The sequence below is a fragment of the Danio rerio genome, chromosome 12, assembly GCF_052040795.2.
Source record: "Danio rerio strain M-AB ecotype USA chromosome 12, GRCz13ab, whole genome shotgun sequence".
Taxonomy (NCBI): domain Eukaryota; kingdom Metazoa; phylum Chordata; class Actinopteri; order Cypriniformes; family Danionidae; genus Danio; species Danio rerio.
Genome location: NC_141032.1, coordinates 30503851 through 30518887, shown reverse-complemented (window position 1 = coordinate 30518887; position 15037 = coordinate 30503851). Strand labels below are relative to the sequence as shown.

Genomic DNA, 15037 nt, shown 5'->3' with positions numbered 1-15037 from the left:
CACCGGACTAAAGGAAATAACCCACTGAGTCACTGTATTGAAAAGGCCTTGCATAATTTTCTTTCTACATTGTATCTCTAATTGTCATCCTTAATTGTCTTCCTCTTTTTCTTCTGCAAAAGTCATTTTTTTTATTCTTAAATGTTATTGCTGATTTTTTTTCTAGTAACATCCTTTAAAATGAACTAGAATAGAAAGTTATAAAACAACATCACTTTCCGTTTTTCATTGCTTAAAGTGCACTACAGTGGTGATTGGGGATGATGATAAAAAAATTTTATTTACATTTTTATTAAATAATTTTTATAATACTAATATTTATTTATTTATTCAAATGCATAAACACATATATAACCCTGCCGGTCCAACACCACCCAACCCACAAGTTGGGATCGAACCAGCGACCTTCCACATGGGAGTCAGTTGCTATAATAAAGAGGCTAAAGACCATTGCCTCTGAGCACCTTTAGAGGTCAGAGGAGTGAGGTGTACTTGCACTTCACTTCACTAGCTGGCCTTTGTTACACTCACCCCCCTAAACCTTACTCCCATCTGGGTCATGCCACCAATGTGACCCTGCCTGGCCTGTATCACTCAACCCACTCTGAGCTGGGATCGAACCAGTGACTTTCCGCATGGGAGTCAGTTGCTTTAACAAGAAGGCTAAAGACCATGGCATCTAGAGAGAACCTTTAGAGATAAGAGGAGTGGTACATATGCATACATACATACATACATACATACATACATACATACATTCATACATATACATACAGTACTAGAGTATACTCTACTCTAGAATATACATATGTCACTCGTTTGCTTGGTTGGGTGTGAGGTTTTTCCACCGGAGTTCAAAGGTTGCTACAACTGCCACCACACAAATTAATCATAGTTCGTCACTATGCGATGGAATAGAGATATGCTTAAAGTCTTAATTGTTACAAACATAAATTGAAATAAGATGTAGAGTCTTCCTATTTTAGTCACATTATTAAAGTGCAGTACAAATATAATGCCGTAATCAATCTATTACTGCCATGTTAGACTTTTAGCTGCATTTTGCGACAGGATAAGCCATACAAACACTTGGCTGTTTGACACTAATCTTTGCACCTACCAATTCAGTATAAAGCATCACAGACACAAATATATCGAGATCTTTTTTAGAGACCCATCATCATCTTTACTGAACACACTTTTATGAAGTCTGGAAGAACCAAATGTTTTCTTTTCATTCTGCGTGCGGTATCAAAATCCATTAAAACAACTCTGGTCTTACTTCATACTCTCATCCAGAGCTTGTCACAGGTTTATGTCATGTTGGTAAATGAAATTAAAACTAGTGAAATATTTAAAATGAAATATCAAAAATTACATTAATTCATACATTTTTCTTAAAGTTCAATTTGTGTAATGGAGTTTGATTTCTCATTTGAAATTGTACAGGGGAGAAATGTGTCAGAGTTCATAGCTAAATATTTCACATTTTGCATTTTGTTTTTACATGTCTTTTATGGCATAATTCTTTAAAATAGAAATAGCATATTCATTACAAGTTGATTTAAAAAGGACTTTTTTTTCAGTTGAATTAAATACTTATTTCCATTCCTCTATTTGATTATTGCAGATTTTTTAGAAATAGTCTAAGGGTGCATGGGGTACAAAGTAATGTGGGGTAAAATGTAACACAACGTTTTAGGGTATCTGCTCAGGATTAAGCATGGCATGTTTTCGAGGTTTTCACCAGTGTCGGCAAATATCTTCCTGCAAATTATTGATAAAGTTCAGCAAAATTTGGATGAGAAACCATTTTTGAAGCTACAGTATTTTTTTAATTGTACTCTATATTTTTTTATTTAAATAAATATTTATGTTAATACATTTACATTATATGAGCTTAAATGAAATAAGTTCAAAATAGTCAGATATTTTAGTTTTTAAATTAATTTGCTCTAAAGCAATTGTCAGGACCCAAGATTGTTTTTGTTCCCTTAACTCATTGAGAGTTAAAGTATGTGTCTTTCAAATATAATTGTTGAATACTTTAATAATTGTTGATAACATGGATGAAAACTTAAACAATAAATTCCTGTAAATGACTGCTTCTCTTTATTAATGCAGTTTTACAGCACATATTTTAAAATGTAAGTAATTGTCTTTGGGTGTTTTCTGTTCTCTCAGTGGCAGATGCTGATTAATTGAGCTTATGGCTCAAACTGGCAATAAGTCTTGGAGTCCTCTGAGCCAATTTTGTCATTTGATTTTACTGACAGGCAAGGTTGTTGTAAAGCTTGGGGCAATTCAGTGGTCATCATTAACATGCATATTCTGTACCACATCCCCACTGAAACTCTCTTCCTTCTTGCGAATGCAAAAAGTAGGTTATATTCAGACAACAACCTTAACATTTTGCTTTTTTTTTGTTTGTTTTTTTAAAAAAAAAACTATCATTCAGTATCAAACTATCTGGATGCACCACAACTCCATAATTTCATGGGGGGAAAAGGTGTTGTAACGATTTGGCCTCCTGTTTTAGTGACATTAAATTTCACTGTGCATCCAGAGGGAGAAATAAACATGCTGGTGTTAAAGCCAGGAAACGAAGAAGTCACTGAAAAAAAAGTAACACAGGGGCAGATACCAATGCAATTTCCCAGCAAGGTTTTATGGAAAATTTGAGACAAACACACGTTTTATTCTGATACCGTAGGAGGTAAACACTTCAGTCAGTCTCTAATTGCTAGACTGTAAAAGCATGGTCATTTTTTCCAAAGTGCCACATGACATGACCAAAGTGTCTGGACACTTACTTATAATTAACAAGGCAACACTGGCTATGTGCTTTTGCAGCTACACAAATTACAGGAGCAAAGAAATCAAGCGAACATACAGTATGAGCAAAATCACACAGCCATGCATTATAGCTTTATCTATAGGTTGCATGTGACGTCACAGTGTTGCAGCGCCATTTTTGTAACAAATCTGTACCAAAGACCATAGAATACACAAGACATGTCACTCAGATAGTTTTGAATTGGGAAAAGTGTAATAGTCAATATGGCAAAGGAAGCCCTGCCTACTAGTACAGAAGCCAATTATTGATCACTATAGACTGACGGAGAAGCTCGAATCAGATGTGTGCTTTTACGACAGTTAGGTGGTCTACAAATACACTGGAATCTCAGTGAGTACTTGCTTTACATAAGAAATATATCCACATACAGCTTGAAATCTGTACTTTTAAATGCAACCCAGGCTCATTCTGAAAACGTAGTCCTGTGGTTGTTTCTGGAGACCATGAAATACATCCTGGGAGGTACGTATTTTTGCAGTTTTTGTTTTCGTGAATCCATGAGAGGCCGCTGTGTGCACTTTATTGTATCTCAAATGTCTCCCTTGAGTGCCAATCGCGCCTGCGCTATTCTCGTGTAAACCCACCAAAGGCCGTTGTCGACCGACCGTCTGTCTGGCTGAATAAGTGATTGACTGGGCGACCGGCCAATCGTCTGACCCACCGTCATCCTTCCCTGAACCCAACCAATTATAACAATTGACCCGCCCACCCGCTTACTTCCCTAAACCCAACCAACCATTTACAAAAGCCGTCCAGAAAAAGAAAAGCCCTCGTCTGATTTTTACCACATTTTCGCATTTTACCACATTCTCACCCTGTTATTCACTTGTTCATTTATTTTTTGGATTCTGTTTTTATCTTACCTGATTTCTGGAACCATTTCCCCTGGACTCGAACCTGGTCATCGTCACCGTAGTCACCTCCTCTCTGTGTCTCAAGTTCGCCGACATGCACGACAAGCTAACCGGGTAAACTGGTTGCAGAGGGAAAGCCTTCCACATGAAGGTAAGCGATCAGCCGGTAAGCGTGAAAAGGAACTGAGTCACACCGCCATGTATCATTTGCTTAAAAAATCAAATGCAGCTATACTTGCTGCACCTTCAGCTACATAATTCACAGCCTCCAGAATTGTCCACAGGACTACGTTTTCAGAATGAGCCCGTGTTGTTTAAATGAACCAAGTGCACTTGAAAAAGTTTTTTTAGTTTTGTAATTTGTATTAAACAAACACGAGGTACAGTCCATCCTGTAAAATGTACGTTACATGACAGCAATTACTCAAACACCCACAGACTTGTAAGCAAAGAGCTGCTGTCATTTCTGGAGGAGATTTACCATCAAGACCAATTGTGGATTTCAACAGAAGAGCATGGCGATCTGATGATCATTATTCAGAGGATGATTATGTGTAGAATGGCCATAAATGAGGTTTGTGTCGTGATCTCATTCCTTTTGAGTGTGCATTAGCTCAGGGAACCTGAACAAATGCAGATTTTGTTTGATTCAAACTAAACTTATGAGACAGTTGTTTTTTTAATTTTATTAGTGATTCCAAATATGTAGAATAATAGTAAGCTAGGCAAACAGTTTTTGAGAATTTGATGTTTTCCCATTCAGCCAGAATGCCTGAGCATACTGTTTGAGAGGTGTTTCAATGATGCTGAGTAAAATCACTTGTTTTAAAGGGACGTTGACTGTACTGTGCTGTCAATCTGCTGTGTTGCTGAAATAGCTGGCGTATGATATGTTGCTTCAGTAGCGCCAGTATACTACTTTTTATTACATAAATGTGTCATGATGCAGTTGATAAAAATGTGCTTTACCAACGGACTATCCAGTTCCGTGGTCACGCTTGTGCTTCTCGATTAATGTTAACCCTTTGTGGAGACAGCATAAACTGCATCTCTTGACTTTCTTATTTACTGAATGAAAGCACTGTTTTTGTTGTAACTGCGCTTAAACAAATAAAGTAGCCCTTTAACTTTTAAATGATATCTTACTCTTATTTGCACAGCTTGTGGGATTTTCACTGTCATAAAAATGCAAAAATATATAGTTCAGTGCTGGATTGTAATCTAAATGGATTAACAGACCATCAATCACCATTACTGTAGATCGCTGTGGTGAACGGTTTGTCTAGAAATGCCCTGAGATCTGTTTTCTGTTGACATACTTGTGTGTCGCTCTTTAAGAGCGTGCACTCCCTCATGTGGGTCTGTGTAAGAAACATGCAAACGCCATGTGCGATCTGCCATGTTTATGAAATAAATAAATATTGTGAATGTCATATCAATTCCTGAGATGTACATCACGTCATCTTGAAATACATTTTGAATGATAAACATACCCCGATGTGTAGTAGTGATAGTCTTCACTGTAAATGCCCTAAAAGCATCACTGGTGTTTAGAGTGGATTGTGAACAAATTAGATATACATTTCTGTACATTATTATTATTGTAGGTTATTACTAGACTTTAAGGTTCAGCAGAATGTTTTTTGGGTGAGTTTTTTAATCTTCAGTAATAGGCAGTATGTCCTAAATTTCATGGCCATGGCAAACAGAAGTGAAGTCATAAGAGGAAGTTCAGACAGACACAATGAAGAAAAAAAAACATTTTGAGGTGTCATCAGAAGCATCATAACCAGCATTTGTTTATTCTTTAGTAAAGTATCTTTCAATTAGTATCATTTGAATGTTCTCTGGTTGTTAGTATGACCATTTTGGGCACAAGTAGGTCGGCAAGCATAGAAGTGATGTTTTTGGTCCCCATTACTTTCAACACTGTACAGTAGGTAATCACATCTGTGCTAATTTAGAGTCTTTTTACAAGGATAGGACCATGGTGGTTTTCCAGAATGTTCTGGGAACGCTGTTTTTAAACGTTTGTTTTCTGTTAGCCCGAAAAAAAAAAAAGTTTGAGAATTGTCTGTAGAACATTATGCTAATGCTATTCTAATGTTAGCGTTTGCTTTGTAGAATGTTCTTACATCATCCACACAACAGTGCTGTCACAGAGTGACTGTGACTATTATATTCTGTACAAACATACATCCATAATTTATACATTTGCACACGTTACATTGCACTCTCCAAATTCTGACATGATACCAACTACAGTATGAACTAATTGGAGTAAAGTGTTTATGGTGTGGTTAGTTATAAATGCAGTTTGCCAAGCATATTTATGAATAGTTTTGTTTATTGTATAGTGTGTAATGTTTTGTGGGTGGTTTGTTTAATTAAAGCGGTGAAGCCAATAATATAATATGGCAGCTTAAGCTTGGTATAGTAAGGATAGTAGCTGGTGGTAGGAGTATGTGTGCGTGTCTGCTTAAATCTCTTGATATCACAACTGCAGTGATCAAATATGTAAACATAGTAGTTTTTTTCTTATTCAACCACTCAGCGATCAATAACAAGTCTCCTAAACTCTTTATAGCAATTTAATTTGTGGAATTTATATCATGCAGCTCTTTCAGGACCAAGTTTAGGTTAACATGCTGTATTTACATCAAAGTATATGAAAATCTTTGCTTTATGTTTGCTCCAAAACACAATACTAAGCCAAAATAAATCCCCTTTTAACAGGAAAATTATATCTTATGCTTAACCACTATGGACCCTCTTTACAAGCCTGTTATAACACGTTTAACAGTCATCAGCATCTTAAATCCCTGAAAGTTTAATATTTAGATTTTTTTTTAAAAAATGTATAAGCATTTATATGTATTTATGAATGTGTTATATTATCTTTGCTTAAATACCAAAAAACTAATTACTGCTTGTGCAAGGCATTTCTAATGCAGTGTCTATGGGACAGGACAGTAAATCTGACGTTATTTTCTCATCTGGTCGCCATCATCGGTCGTCTCACACAATTATTTTTCTTTTTTTGTGAAAGTCTTTATAACTTCGTCATTGAGTTTTTTAAAAAATTATTATTATTATTCGAACAAATAAGATTGTAACAAAATTATTTGTTGTTCTTTCCCATTCACTCCCATTTCAGAGGCCAGAAAGTTTAAACCCAAGAAATTTTCACAGCACTGCATTATAAATAAAAGTTATAACGTTTTAATGTTTAATTCAACATGACTCAACACTACATCTCATAAAAGGGTATATTTCGAACACTCGACTGGAGTTTGGGGTAAAAATGCTATTATAGTTTTTTTTTGTTTTGGCATTTAGCATTTACAAGACAGCTGTTATTGATTATCTGATTGAAATTATTTTTATTCTTAAACAATATATGTGTGTGTATGTATATATATAGTGTATTACAGTTTTGTGTAGTGAATGCTGCTCCATCTGAAAGCACATGCTTGAGGTTTACGAGAACAATAGCTTTACAGAAAAAGACATTAAAATTGCCTTTGCTTAATCTTGTGTTTATCGTATATATTTTTACGTATAATCGCGTAAATATGTGGAATTTATTTTTTTATTTATTTTTTTTTTAAAAGATTCAAAGATGATTGGGCCTTGGCTTAGCATAAATGCTGTATTTTAGCAGGTTCCTGGACATACAGACACACTTAACATTTCATCCATTAACACATGAGAACAGTACAAACTATCACCAAACATACAACATGAAGAGAGACAGGCTACTATTTCAGTGACTACAGCAATAGTTGAATATTAGATGACAAGCATGGGATTTCTTAAAAAGTCTCAGTGTTGGTATTGTTTTTAGATGCTGTGGAATCTCATCCCAGGCTTTTGTGAATACTTAAAGATTTCTGTCCAAAACAGTTTTTAAAAGCCGATAACAGCAAACATCCATTTGTTGCAGATCTGGTGGAACGATCAGACCTTGAATTAGGTTTACCAAAGCACAAAGAGCTGCTGAGGTAGCACTATTTAAAGTTTGATAGTAGAGTTTAATCCCTGTGTTCATAATGTAATTTTAAAATGATAAATCATTAAAAACTGATGACAAAACAATCATGTGTCCATCTAGAAAATCTATTATAGATCCTATAGGCCCTATTACACAGTCTAGCTATTGACTCCAAGATATAACTTGTTGTGAGTGACAAAACAGGCAAACAGTATGACAAGATGGACAAAATTATGACATGAAGATAAGTTTCTGAAATCAAAAACGACAAATTTGTCCTAATTTTACTATAAACAAATAGTTTTTCTGTTAGATTTTTTACAGACATTTTGTATATGGGCACAATAAATAAGGTTAGAGTCCAGACTGATTCTCAAATATCAATATGTACATACAATGGAAAGTTTTGGATTTTGATTAATAATTTTAATGGTCAAATGATTGTCTTGCAGCCATTGATATACATTCTGAATGTCTTTATCTAATTTATTGTTAATTGTGTTTGTACTTGATCCAGACACAAAAGCACAGTGTCATTAGTAGCCATTGTCTTAGCTCAAAGTGACATAAACTGAAGTGGTTCTTGGGTATACTGGTAAAGTGCTAGACCTTTCAGCCAACCAGATTTGAAAATCATATTAAACCATTGTATAATCAGCTTCTTTAAAGAGTCATTCATAGTTGCAGTATAGCAAAGAGCTCATTGGCTTTCAACATGGAACCTCATTAGTTACAAGAAACGGTTTGCCAAGTCTGATGTGGCCTTGTAAATTTCAGACTTGAACACCATTGAACAGGGATGATTCAGAGCACTACTGGGAGCAAATCCCACCACCCAACATCATTGCCTGACCTTGCTCTTATATCTTAACTGGGGCGAATCCCTGCCATCTTCCAGCATCCACAAGAGCATAGAGGCTGTTGTAGCAGCAAAATAAGTGCTGGCTTGTTATTACTGCCCATGGTTTTTAAATTAGAAGTTCAGCAAGCATGTTCAGAGGTTCGCATATTTTTGTTGTGCATGAGGTTTTAGCTGTAAAGTGAAAATGTATTTTATTCATTTAGGCTGCGACTTTGTGACATCTAGTGTGGATTTGTACTGAGCCGTATATCCACTAACTTTTATTGCCTGATGGTCTCGGGGTAAAAATTCTAGTCATTTAACTGATGCCAGAGAGCCAAAGAAGGCACAGACTTATCTTGTAAGATGATTGAAAAACTGCCTTGGGGTAAATTTGTCTTTGAGTATGTGAGGGTGTGTATGAACGTTGATTTGCAGTTTCTTATCTATCTATCTATCTATCTATCTATCTATCTATCTATCTATCTATCTATCTATCTATCTATCTATCTATCTATCTATCTATCTATCTATCTATCTATCTATCTATCTATCTATCTATCTCTCTCTCTCTCTCTCTCTCTCTCTCTCTCTCTCTCTCTCTCTCTCTCTCTCTCTGTCTGTCTGTCTGTCTGTCTGTCTGTCTGTCTGTCTGTCTGTCTGTCTGTCTGTCTGTCTGTCTGTCTGTCTGTCAATCTATCTATCTATCATCTGTCTGTCTATCTGTTCAGACTTTTCTGTACATTCCATTGAATTAAACAACATGTTAACGACAGCTCTAAAAGTACATATTGTCAAATTTAATTCCCTTCATTGTCTCATTTTCTAGCACCCTCTTGTGGCCTCCTGGGGATCCCTGGGCGCTAGATTGGAAATTTCTGCTCTTGGCATTCAGTGTTGGACTTAATAACTCAAAATGCTCACCAAACCCTTCACAGTGGAACAAAAGGTATCATTGATGTGACAAAATTGCTTAAATTATGGCTTACGAAGGAGTTTGAGATGTTGCCATAGTGTTTACAGCCAGATGTTTTCCACCAGCATCCTGGAACTTAAAGCGTGGCTTGAGTGCTTGATTAGCATAATGCGCATTGAACTGGGTGTTGCATTATATCCTGAGTGATTCATGCACATGCATTATGCCTTTGAAAATGCACTAAAGTACACTGATTTATTTTCTTTTTTTGCAGTTGTAAATAGTTCAGCAGTGTTATTTAAGAAAATCGCTGTTTTTTAACCATTGTCTGTCAATAAAAATGTTGCACATAGCTCAAAAGAAAACAACAATATTTATGTCAAAAAAGGCATCATAATTTTATTTACACTTTCATGGTCTGGATTTATTAAGCAGTAACAGTCCTGAGAATAACTTCAAAAACTGTTTTAGAATTGTAAGCCTTCAAATTACAGTTTATTAAGTTAATGAAACTTCAATAAAAGCAATATGATTGAAACAAAATTTAATGATTCAAATAGCCATTATCATTTACAAGTGGTTAGCACTAATTTACATTAATCTTAAAAATAAGTGTTACTTATTGGCATTAGTGACCTCTTTTATTGATGGTTCCTTTAATGGCATTCTATATAACATTTTACTCAACAACTTGATCATTTTTGTAATCATCCTTTTTGACTGTCCTCTATAAAACTGTAGGTGTCTTGATGATCACGGTACTGGTAAATTAACTGATCTGAGTGGTCACAAAAACCAACTCAATCATTATTTCAAGTGCATTATGACAGATTTGAGTGGAAGTGGTGTAGTCTGAGTGGGTTCAGTTGTTTATGTGGTAATTAGTTCATTGATTTCAAGCAGTTTGTCCCAATTATGGTGGCTTTTGATCTGAGAGGAGGGTATTATCACATAAACATGGTAATCAGCTAATCATAGACACGAACATGATAGACAGCTATTATTTCATTGATGAAAACAAACCAGTCATGGCAGTCATTACATTTGTTAAATTTCTTATATATTTTTTGCCTTAAAGAAAAAGTCTTTAATCAACACAATTCAGATCAAAAGACTTTAATTGGTATCATTTTCATATTTTGTCCTTCGTCTGCCAAAGTTCTTTTTGGTTCCAACAATATGAAATAGTTTGTCATTAGCCTAATGTGACTGTATTTTGTGTTCTTTTTCCTTTTTGAAAATTACTCTTCATTCATTTATTTCATATAATCATTTATTGCTTCACATTGCATTTCAATCAACAGTAGCTTCAAGTACACTTTGATCATGGTGAGCCATCAAAGAGCATCTTGTCTCTTTGAATATACACACAAATTTATACATAACACAGTTTTATAGATGCACACTGTTTCACAAACACCTATGACCAAGAAAATAGTGTGGAGTTTATGTTTTTTATTAAAATTGTGCATGACAGAATGTCAAGTTGTCTACTCTATTCTTATTAAATTCTCATCTATTCTTGTCTATTCTGTTCTAGATGGTTTGTGGAAAATTGTCACTCAAATAACATTTTGCAAAGAGACTCATACTGAACTGACAAGCATGCCACAGTAGGGGTACCATTTCTATATATTTATCCATATATATTCTTAATATATTGTCTGTTGAAATTCTGATTGGCTGGAGGGTATAGATTAAATGTCTAAATGCACAGGTAGTTCCAGTTTTGATCACAATTTTAAATAAATGTGCTTACCCCCAGATTAGTAGTAACCATAGCAACTGCTATGAGAGACAATTGCCCAAACCTTTATTTAACTGTAGTGCAAATGCACATGATCAAAAGCTGCTAAACGGCACCTGCTCTCCGCTGTTGAGCTCATTTAAAAAATGGGCAATCTTACAATCTTTTACAATTGGCAATTATAGTCTTTATTCGAACACAAAGTGATTAAAACATATGCTATCTGTTAAAATGTCATGTTCAGATCAAATGTTATAACAGAGATTCTTTTAAATCAGTTGATTTAGCCAGAAAACCAAACAATATTTGAAATTTGAATGACTATTTGTAGTATTTAATATAAAAATGTGTTCAAATTAAAGGTGGACATTGCTTTCAAGGATGTAATGAAAATACACAGAAACTTTATTCAAATATTTAAAGTGTGCTCATTTTCAGCTAGATAAATTAGCAGGGTTTAAGGAAAAATATGTATTATCTTTAATGTTGCAATAAAGAAAGTTAAAAAAGGGAAATCTATCAGTTTAGCAAACCTTTAGTGTACTCACTTACCTCTAGTTAATTTTCAAAATATATAAACCGTCCCAGCAGGCACACAACATCATAATATATTGATATTAGGTTAGATTTAGGTCTTGATGTCGAGTGACCAAAATTCTAGGTCTAGCCAGCGTCTGAGGACATATAACAGCGTCAAAATACATTGATATTTAGTTGATTTTAGGTTGTTTTTGAAAGTGACCAAAATTTAATGTCTGATAGATGTCAGTGGTAATGTCCACACAATGTTAAGGTGTAACATAATTAGACATTGATATTTGGTTGGTTTTAGGTTGTGTTGGAAAGTGACCAAAATCCAACGTCTGACAGATGTCATAGTGGTAACATCCACACAACATTAAGGTGTAACATAATTAGACATTGATATTTGGTTGTGTTGGGAAGTGACCAAAATCCAACATCTGATAGATGTCATAGTGGTAACATCCACACAAGGTGTATCATAATAAGACATTGATATTTGGTTGATTTTAGGTTGTGTTGGAAAGTGAACAAATCCAATGTCTGATAGATGCCATTGTGGTAACGTCCACACAATGTCAAGGTGTAACATAATTAGACACTGATATTTGGTTGATTTTAGGTTTTGTTGGAAAGTGATCAAAATCCAACGTTGACATTGATGTCAGCCTAATGTTAGTCGATTTTCATTTCCAAAAAAAATCTAATGTCGCCGCGATGTTGGGGTACAACGTCAATATGATGTCATGTTGATGTAGTACTGTGACTGAAGGGATAATTTCCACATCTTTTAATTTACCTGCATATGCATGTAGCTTTTTTACATACCGGTTTTATTATGGTCTCATAAATCACAAGCTTTTGCTTTAAACCATGTAATTTACTGTTGATTTATGGCATTTGTAAAATAAATAAATTAATTAAAAACTCCACAGTATATGTCAATCATTATTATCTTCAGCACTAAATTCTGAACTTTTATTATCCAAAAATTTGAATTGGAATTCAGCATGCACAATATTGGCCATTGGCAGCAGCTGGTCAACATGTGTAAAGAATGTTTGATTCTTATAGAAGATTGTAGAGGCTGGAAAAAGCCTTCTAGTACTAATGCGAAATCTTGGTTTTGTGAGATTGTCTTTCTTAAAAATGAGCATTCCTCCACCTGCTGTCTTCTGAAGCATACCAACATCTGGCAGAGCCTGTGGAAGAACATGAATTCAGTCATAAAAAATAAAAAGGCTTGGTTTAGACTAAAAGAATCCAATAAAACAAGTGAAAAGCTAAGCTTGGACTGGAATCAAAAGAAATGTATTATAGAGTTAAGGAACTGCAAAGAAAAGTGGAAAGAAAAAAAAGTGTCTTAGAGAGTGTGAACAGATTTTCTCAGTTCATTAATACTAACCGTCGTGAAGACATTTTTTCACACAAAAGTGAGAAAATGACAGGAAACTTTAAGAACAAATATTGCATCTGTTGTTATTTATCTTTTTTTAAAGCCCTTATTAGAAATTACTTGAGTGCTTTGCAATCTAGCTCACATAACAAGCTCAGAAAACATAGATAACATACCTGGCTTGAAATTTTGAAGGCCATTTCAGATACTTTATGGATTCAGTCATTTTTTATTGTGAGTTCAATTACACTGAATGATGTTTCTGTATGTTTTAGAATGACATAGCACAAGTTAGTGTGTGCCATCTTGGGTCTGTTTTGTCAAAACTCAGCATATGTGATTAGAGTGTGACAAAAAAAAAAATGTTTAGATGCTTGAGGAATGGCTGCTGTTATGGGGACATTTGGCCATGTGAGATATAATTATGTTCCAATCAGTTCAGCTCATAATGCACATACAGTACAGTCAATGCATTTTTCTTTTCATTTCTCCAGACAACTCAAGGTATAATTTTCCTACATAAAAACACACTAAACTTCACTCAAGAAAAAAGTGAAAAGACCTATTTCTGCTAATGTGCCATACAACATGACTTGCTTTTTTACATAATTATTTTTAAGAAGCACACTGTAAACCCTAATGCTGTAACTAATTAATTGAGTTGAGTTCTATTTACTTAAATCATTAAAATTTGTTTATCTCAATTAACCTTGATGAGTATTTAGAACTTTTTCTTATTTTTGAGTTTGAAAAAATTTAATCTTTCAAGTAAGGTGAACAATTCTGCTGGGTTTAATCTATACAAAATGTCTCTTTAAAGTTTCATTAACTCAAATTCTGTCAGCCTAGTGATTTTGCGTCTGACGTCATCCAGGTTCACGTACGTGCTCATGCTTCATTCGTTTTTTTCAAGATGGCGGATCGGCCTCGCTTCACACTACAGTAAGTAAAATATTTACAAATCCAAGAAATATTAAATGTATGTTTTAATTAATATAATCACAGTAACAGTTCAATGTAATGTAGAGTTAATCAGGGTGCGTTTACATGTCGTACATTACAGAAAACATGTTTAGCCTCCCTTGTTGCTAACTAACGTTAACATTACTGTTTAAAAAGTTAGAATCAGTGCAATGTTAGCGTTAGTTGTAATGTGTTAACTCTGAATTTTAACAGAGTGTGATAAAGACAAAAATATTTAAAATCGGCAGATTACATTTTTCAAAAAAAATTTAATCTTGGCGCGAGTATGCCTTTTCTCAGCCTGTGCTGAAGTTGTCATGGAGACGTGCGCTCTCACAACCGCATGTCATGGCGCTGCGCTGAACTCCATCCAGTATGTGAATGTGGTATTATCTTCGCGATCTGTAGGCACTTCGGAAACGAAAGGCGCAAGAAACGTAACGTTAATCATAACTCAAATGATCTCCTACAATTCTGCTGGGTTTAATCTATACAAAATGTCTCTTTAAAGTTTCATTAACTCAAATTCTGTCAGCCTAGTGATTTTGCGTCTGACGTCATCCAGGTTCACGTACGTGCTCATGCTTCATTCGTTTTTTTCAAGATGGCGGATCGGCCTCGCTTCACACTACAGTAAGTAAAATATTTACAAATCCAAGAAATATTAAATGTATGTTTTAATTAATATAATCACAGTAACAGTTCAATGTAATGTAGAGTTAATCAGGGTGCGTTTACATGTCGTACATTACAGAAAACATGTTTAGCCTCCCTTGTTGCTAACTAACGTTAACATTACTGTTTAAAAAGTTAGAATCAGTGCAATGTTAGCGTTAGTTGTAATGTGTTAACTCTGAATTTTAACAGAGTGTGATAAAGACAAAAATATTTAAAATCGGCAGATTACATTTTTCAAAAAAAATTTAATCTTGGCGCGAGTATGCCTT

At 34.7% G+C, this 15037-nt stretch overlaps 1 protein-coding gene across 4 annotated transcripts in view; it reads left to right on the top strand.

The window, feature by feature from the left end:
- The window catches only part of ogfod3 (2-oxoglutarate and iron dependent oxygenase domain containing 3), a 242509-nt gene that overhangs the window by 140787 nt on the left and 86685 nt on the right, over positions 1-15037 (top strand). For all 4 annotated transcript variants that reach the window (XR_015503492.1, XR_015503493.1, XR_015503490.1 and 1 more), the window contains exon 9: positions 9376-9495. The gene's annotated coding sequence lies outside the window, so the exon portion shown is untranslated. The remainder of the gene's footprint in view (positions 1-9375; positions 9496-15037) is intronic.